The 8,037-nt window shown below is 53.5% G+C and overlaps 1 pseudogene; it reads left to right on the plus strand.

Moving 5' to 3' along the window:
- Positions 1-3,814: 3,814 nt before the first annotated feature.
- On the plus strand, positions 3,815-6,011 carry LOC133053656 (testis-specific Y-encoded protein 1-like; annotated as a pseudogene).
- The last annotated feature ends 2,026 nt before the right edge of the window (positions 6,012-8,037 follow it).

Raw genomic sequence — 8,037 nt, forward strand, 5'->3', positions numbered from 1 at the left:
ATGTTATTTTGTGTGTTTGGAGCAGGTGGAGGATTGGATGGTCGGAGGATTCAACCAGGGCAAATCAGATGGGGTCGGGCTGTGAAACCACTCCTTGTGGACCGCTCAGTCAGTGGCAGTGTGGACCAGTCGATGGATATGTTGGACGTGGCTACGGCAGGACCCGGGGTTCTGAGGAGACTAAGGTCCTGTGGAGAAGGACAGAGACCCGAAGGAATAGGAGGCACAGAGAGCCTGCAGCCCTGGAAACTTGTTCCACACACCTGAGAAGGATACACGGGAGAAGTCCTGGACCAGTGCTGCCCAGGTTCAGCCCGTCAGGCAGCACGCTCCCTACCGAAGGAGCACACACTGGCACGATATGACACAGAATGTCAGCTGTGCTGAGGTAGGCTGTCCGTGCAAAACTACAGGCATCCTAGCAGAGACAGGGTGTGTGCGTGGCATGCCACAGGGCACTTGCAACCTCCCTGGCAGTGCAGAAAGGCAAGGAGAGTTCAGGTGTGGGGTGTACGTGTGTGTCCCTCTGCCGGCGTGTGCCTGAGAAGAGGCAGGGAAGTGTGAGGATGCAAGGATGGTAGGCTGGCTGCTTGTCCCAAGGGATCTTCGGACAGTGGGAGACAGGGAGGTCCCAGGGGTTTGTTCAGAGCCTGCTGGTTTTCAGGGTCCCGGGGCTCGACATTAGTGGTTCTGACAAGATGTGCCATGGCTTGTGCTGAAAGTCCTGATGTGAATTCCTTCCCTCCTCTGCAGTCTTGTCCCTGGCTGTAAGGCCAGAGTGGCGAAGGTGACGGTCTGACCTTGAGAGTGGATTCTGGCAGTCTTGCTGGTGCAGAATCTCCGATTTTGTCTTAGGGGATCTGAACCAAGCGACACTCCGAGGGACCCTGCATTCCAGGTGACCGTTTTCAATGACCCTGGGCCCAAGCAGGGACTGCCTTCCTTGGCGCGTGTGTTGGGTAGGCAAGCAGGGGTGCCTGGCTTTAGGGAGTCCAACCTGGGCCTAGTGAGAGAAACTGAAATAGAGCCTTGGCATTTATCAAATGAGTGAGACCTTGGGTGGGATGACGCCCTCTTGGTGCATTTGAGATGGAAACAGTGCTTTCTGCCCAAGGGAGGCATGAGCTGTGGGCCTAAAAGGGCCAGTTTTCAGGGCATCATCCATTCAGGGTCTCCGTGGGTCTGGGTAGTAGTAAACTGATGGGACTATGTCTAGGGATGCCACCTTAGCTTTCTGGCCTCAGGTCCCATGTCTTATATTGGAAGAGACCCTGTAGATGTATGTGCACCTTCTTCAAAATATTTTATCAGTCCCTGGCCTGCCACAGTCTCTTGGAGCCTTTGGAGGCTCGAGCGTCTAATTGGCCTTTTCCTGCTACAGGGAGATAGTGCTTGGGGTGGCAGGTAGACAGGTGCACACAGAAAGCTCCAGAGATAGGGAGGATAGGGGGCCTCACCCAGAATGTTTTGGGCCCTAACAGATGATAGGGTTGCAACGGGGCACAGACATGATGAGGCATGACATAGAGAGGTGCACACCGAAAAAGCGGTTCTCCAAGTCAGCTGAGCCCAAAGGCCCTTGTTTTCTGGTTCCTTCAAGGAATGCACATGTAATGGAATCATGCCAACGTGACTGGTACTGTGAATCAGCCCAAGGTATGGGAGAATGTGGAACACAGCTGCAGGTCACTCATCTGTCAAAGCCGAGCACTTCCAGGCCTGCCCGACGCTCTGCAGATCGGTCCCTGTCATGAACAATGCCAAGATTTTGTTACCCTTGAGGACAAGCCACAGAGTTCGAAGTGCAAGCTGACAGGATCGACGAGCAAGTGAAAGAGAATAACCGGGACGAAGAATGTCGGGTGCTTACCAAAATTCATGTTCCTGGACAGGAAAGCCTGTACTTCTCCATATGTGTAAGTCTCCTCTCAGGGATATGAGTGTGTACACTTGGATGTGTGTGCACATATGTGCGCAGAAGCACCTTCCAGTACACTTGTGCATATGAGCAGTCTGAAGAGACCTAGCTAGGTGATGGAAGAATGGATAGCGGAAACATGAAGGTACTAGTGAAAGGTACATAGACTCTTGCCAGCAGAGGCACTGAGGCCAGGGAATCATGCCCTTTGATCTCACTGAATTTGCAAGTCCTAAATGGAAATAGAGTCCTGTAGCCAGGACCCCTGGCAGAAAGGAGAGGCAGGAGGAAATCATCTGGGGGCGATCCGTGAGTGCAGAGGGGCCGAGACACATATTGGGCTGCAGTCCCAGGCACAGAAGCCATGGTGGGTGAGCCAACAGCCCTTTGGACACCCAGCAATGAGGGCCTTTGCATCCTTCTCAAATGCAGGGCATTCTTTCCATGACCTGGCCAGGAGCGTGAGCACCCCTTGTCTTTTCTGTAAGGTTTCAGAGATGCAGCAGCACCTGCTACCTGCAGAATTTTCCAGTGTGAAACATCACTCTTTGTACTCATTGCAGAACACCTATATCATGTATGAAGACTATAGGAAGGATGGCTTCGGTTGATCCTCTTGCTGCTCCCGGCCCCACAGGGTTGGACGACAGGCTAGGCTGGGGTGTGTTCTCACCGGGAGAACAGAACCACTTTCAAAGAGCCAGGATAAGGTAAATGGGCAGACATGCATGGCTCCAGCACTGGTGAGATTTGGAACCTAATGGTGAGGTGTCCTTAGCGTCTCACTGGCAGGTATTCAAACAAGGTTCAGGGAGTTCCCTCATGCCAACAGAGCATGTCCCTTCCCTCCCACTGTGCAAGGTGTGGCCAAGCGTGGCAGTTTGTGTAGCATTCATGTCAACCCAGCAACTGTGGGCTGTTCGCCTGTCTCTATATGTGGTTCTGTAGTGACCTCCCACTGTTGGCTTTCAAGTTTGAGAAAGCACTCTCCGACTGTGTGGGCTGAAAATATTCTGATCTCCCGTGTGTGCATCTCACTGAAGTGAACAAGGGCTTGCCTTCACTCCAAGGTTAAGAGTCTCTTCTCAGCGCTGGTGTCCAGAGAGTGACAGAGGGCAACAGTACCACTTAGAGAGAAGGAAACACACAGACACCAGCCGCTGGTACACACAAAGAAGGATTGCCAGAAACAGTGCTATGCGAGCAGAGTAAAGAGACACAGAAAGAGATCTGTACCCTATCCTATGGCTCCGGTACCCTTGAACAGTGGAGGTCAAGTGTTGCAAGCATTGGGGTTTGTACCCACTCCCCTACCATCTGGACAGCGACAGCCTCCTGTCCTGGGGAAGAAAGTATCCAGCCACTTTGCACCCCTGTCTATCCTTTGGATACTCAGGGAGACTTCCCAGGGGTTAAGGGTCCCATGGGGCACAAGAGTGCGCTCTTTGGATTGCAGAGCGGGAAGACGGTTTGAATTTTCAGAGACCAGTTGTGTAACAGCGCCTGGGGTAGCGCCAGATGCAAAACCACCGCCCTTCCTGGAGTCGAATGCGGCCACCTGGGGACGCTGGAGCCTAGGAAGTGGGGAAGCTGCCCTCTGCTCTAGGGGCGTGTCCATCAGGGTGCCACCCACTACCCTCTCTGTCATTGGTCCAGATTTGGCCCAGCAGCCTGAGCATGGCTCACAGCCTAGGCGTCCCACATATTGGGCTGATCTCCCAGGGCCAGGGCACCTTGTCCTGGCCTGTCCAGAGCCCCTTTCTTCAGCCTCAGGCCACCCGCAACACACCAGCCCCCACGTCCTGACCATTCCTCTCTCACCCTGCCCACAAAGAGCTAGGGACCCCCACCTGGTTACTGCTGGGCCCGCCATTGCGCACCACTTGCTGAGCTACTATGTCTGGTCCCTTCGCATCTGCCCCAGCTCGGGGTCGTTGCCAGGGCCCAGAGGAGCATGAGAGGCGGCCGGAGGAAGGCAGCAGCATCCCGGGACTCTGGACCTTCTTAGCTGGGAGCCCTGGTGCTCAGGGGGCAGTGACCACGCGGCCTGCCATCGTTATGCTGTGCACGGCTGGGGCTTTGCAGCCACCAGTTGGCACGCCAGGCGAAGAGGTCACCCTGTACAGGGTGGAGGTGGTGGAGGACGGCAGGGCCCTGGTGGACGGAGACAAGGCAGGGATCGGGCGGGAGTGCCAGCTGCTGGGGAGACACATCATGGAGGAGGTGGAGGTTGTGGCGGATGAGGAGCAGGAACAGCGGTCCTTCCAGGAGCTGGAGAAAGAAACGCTGGAGGAGTAGGGATAGGAAAGGCCCAGAGACCTGAGTGAGAGGCCGGTGCTAGATGCACTGCAGGCACTGGCCGCCCTGCAGGCGTAACTGAGCTCTGAGCATGGGAATAACCGTGGGGCCCAGGTTCGGTTCATGCACAAGAATCATCAGGGGAGGAAGCGTCACTTGGCTCGGAGGACCGCCATCATCCAGGGTCATCCATGGCTTCTGGGCCAAAGCTGTATCCTTACTGCTGCTCCTAGTGGTCTGCCTTTCAGGAGGAAGGGGAGGAGGGGCAGAAGCAGGAGGATGGGTGGGGGCGAGGACACAGGAAGGGCGATGGAAGCCCCTGAAGGAACTGTGGTCCTGGGCAGTGGCAGGTTCCAAAGACATAGCCAAGTCAAATCTGGGAAGGGCCACACTTGTAAGTGTCGCAGCCATGACTCTGGGTGTCTCCTTCAGGCCTGCGTCTGAGGAAGGAGCAGCATCCAAGGCCTCTAAGTCAGGAATGACCAGAGACAGTACATGAGAGAAGAAACTGTAGAGAGTTATTGTAAATGTGGATGATCCCAGGAAATTGCTTAGACATGGGAGTCACACACACTCACACACGCGCGCGTGCACACACACACACACACACACACAAATACACATTCCACTTTCTTTGAGGTACGATTTGTCACAAGGACAGCAAGTCCTGACCATGTAAGCAGTTACCTGACACTATCCCGAACAAACCGGCCAGGAGGAAGGCAGTAGCAGCCAGAAAGAGCCTCTGCTTGTGGGATGCAGACCACCTGAGCTGCAGAATAGCAGAGGGAACCCAGAGCCATGAGCATGTCTGATGGTATGACAAGGCCTGAAGACGTCAGTGGTGGCCGGGGAAGTGGGAGTGCCCAGCATCCTTGCAGATGCCTGATCCAGTGTCCTTCTTCCACCCCAGACTAGGGCTGTTGCTCCTGGCTCTACTTGGCCTGGCATGTGGCCTGAATGGCTCCTTGACCAAAAGCAGATTATGAACCACCCTCAAGTCTCCATCATAATCAGCACCCCAGATGAAGACTTTCTTAGCTACATGATCGACTTGAATGTCAGTGAGGGAGACTGAGGACGGGTTGATATGGCACTTGATGGGGAGTTGGGGGATGGTGTTATCCATGGGCCTGTGCTGTGAGACTTTGGAGAGATATCATGGAGGCTATTAATGCCCACCTGGGAGGCAAGCTGAGGCCCCTAGGAGCTTGCACCTTTTCCCTCCTCCCTGTGCTGGCAGGTGCAGGTGTGGAGCCTTCCACGGTCCCACTGCAAGCTGATTTTCTCCTTTCGGGACAACCTGTACTTCTGGAACACAGTGCTCATTTAGGAGTGTTACTTTGACATCACTGGTTAACGAGTCTCCCAGGATGGTGAGTGTGGGTGTGCAAGGGGGTGGATGCTCCACCTGATGGATCCGCCCTTGTCTCCCCTGCCTTTGTCCAGGGTATAGGGCATGTCATTCCACTCTAGTCCACTGGTTCTGGGACTTTGAACAGGGAGCACCCAGCCACAGGCCTGTCACCAGGTGCCTTAACTTTCTCAACTAGTTGTCAGGCCACAGCCACAACTGCCCAGAATTGAACAGGATTGCTGAGGTGGATTTGGTTTGGGCCCACACACAGTTGGTGATTGATGTTGGAGCCTTTGGCTGCTCACAAGAGGGTCAGGGGCCTGGTCAGCCCAGGGCTGACCTTGCTCTTGTTGCCAGCAGATCATCAGTGAAGACATGTGGGATGATCCCCTGAAGTACTACCCCAGGGAGGAAGGTTCTGCCATTAGAGGTAACTGATAGAAACACAGGTGGTGAGGGAATCTGGAGGTGGGCCCTGAAGTGACAGTTGTGTAAAGGCTGGGACACTGTCCTTTCCCAAATGGGGATGCTTGGGCTCATGCAAGCTGGCTGTGGACCCTGTATTCAGGTCATGCATGTAGTAGGTGATGTGCTGAGACTGGGGACTTGGGGACTCTGTGTGTCCATAAGTGAAGCAAGTCTCCCTCAAAGCAGGTGTGGTTGTAATGCAAGAGTCCTAGATGATTCTCCTAGAGGCAAGGTGAACTAAGCATCTTTGTAGAAGCATCCTTCCCCTGACACTAAGTACCATCTCCAGCTACTGAAACACTTGTATTTCCTCTTTGCCTTTCTGTCCCTGTGTCATGCATGTTTGTGTGTACATACGTGTGTTTGTGTCACCTGTGTAGGTTTGTTTGTGTCGCCCAGGGCTGATGCAGTGATGAAAGCAAAAGGAGCCAAGACATGAAACAACCTAAAGAGGAGGCATGGAAGGTCCCCAGATATGGGGTGGACCTATCTTTGCAGTGCCCCTGTCCAGGACAGGAATGAGGGAAGGATGGCCAGAGATAACTCTGGACCAGGGCTGCACAAATTTGGATTTAGATCAAAATTAAATCAACAGATAAACATGATTATAATTTCTGCTGTGTTTTCTTGTGTTGGGGTTGTAAGGTGTGAGGATTCACCCAGAGCAAATCAGATGGGGTGGGAATTTGAAACCACTGCTTGTGGACCGCTCAGTCTGTGGGGAAAATGCCAGTCTGTGGGGAAACGTGCCAGTCTGTGGAAATGGTGGACGTGGCGACAGTAGGACCCAGGATGGTAAGGACGCTAAGGTCCTGAAGAGAGGGCAGAGACCCGAAGGAGGAAGAGGCACAGAGAGCCTGCTGCACTGGAGACTTGTTCCACACACCTGAGAAGGATACCCGGGAAGGTCCTGGGCCTGTGCTGCCCAGGATCAGCCCATCCGGCAGCATGCTCCCTTCCCAAGGGTGGCATACACTGGCATGATGCGACACAAAATGTGAGACGTGCTAAGGTAGGCTGTCTGTGTGAAACCCCAGGCACCCTAGCAGAGACAGGGGGTGAGTGTGGAATGCCTCCAGGCACTTGGCAACCTCCCTGGCAGTACAGAAAGGTGAGGAAAGCGCAGGTGTGGGGTGTACATGTGTGCCCCTCTGCCAGCGTGTGCCTGTGAGGGAGGGAACAGGTAGGAAGCAAGGATGGTGGGCTGGCTGCTTGTCCTAAGGGACCTTGGGGCAGTAGGAGACAGGGAAGGCCCTGGGGTCAGTTCAGAGCCTGCTGGTATTCATTTCCAGGGACTAGGTAATAGTGGTCCTTCTGAAGATGCCCCATTGCTCAGCCTGGTAGTCGTCACGTGAATTCTTGGGTCTCATCCTTGGCAGTGTGTATGACTTGAGTGATTCACAAGTTGATCTACATGAAGGCCGAGGAGCAGGGACGTTTTTCTTTTCAGTGCATAGCCCCTTTCTATATGTAGATGCTTCAATTTACAAAAAAATGAAGCATTAAGTTAATCAGTAGTGGCAGCCTCAGTTCAAGTGCTACACAACCACACGAGGTTTAAGCGTTACAGTGCTGAGCAACAGAACTATTTGTCCGGACAGTCCCACAATCCTGTGCTAGAGGATCTGAACCTGTGAGAGTGGAAAAAAGAGAAGAATACAGTTTCTAGGTAACCTTCGAACACTACGATGATGGAAACAGTGGACAAATGTTAGTGTCTTCAGTAATGTAGAGCAACGATGATGTAAAAGCACCTATCCTGGAGAAACTTCTTGTTTTAAGCTTGGCAAATAACACTGCCATTCAGTAAGACACCAGAGGTAAAGAAATTCTGTTCTTTGTGTCCGAGGTTTTCTGGGAACAAAAAGAACGTATGGAAGAACTGAGGTCACCCAGCAGATTAATAGTGTGGCCCTGAAGAGTCAAGGACACATACACAGTGTCTGGCCTGTAGACGGCCCAGACAGTAGCCCGGATTTGGACAGGCCTGCCTGGT

Source organism: Dama dama, chromosome Y (assembly GCF_033118175.1).
Source record: "Dama dama isolate Ldn47 chromosome Y, ASM3311817v1, whole genome shotgun sequence".
Classification (NCBI taxonomy): Eukaryota; Metazoa; Chordata; class Mammalia; order Artiodactyla; family Cervidae; genus Dama; species Dama dama.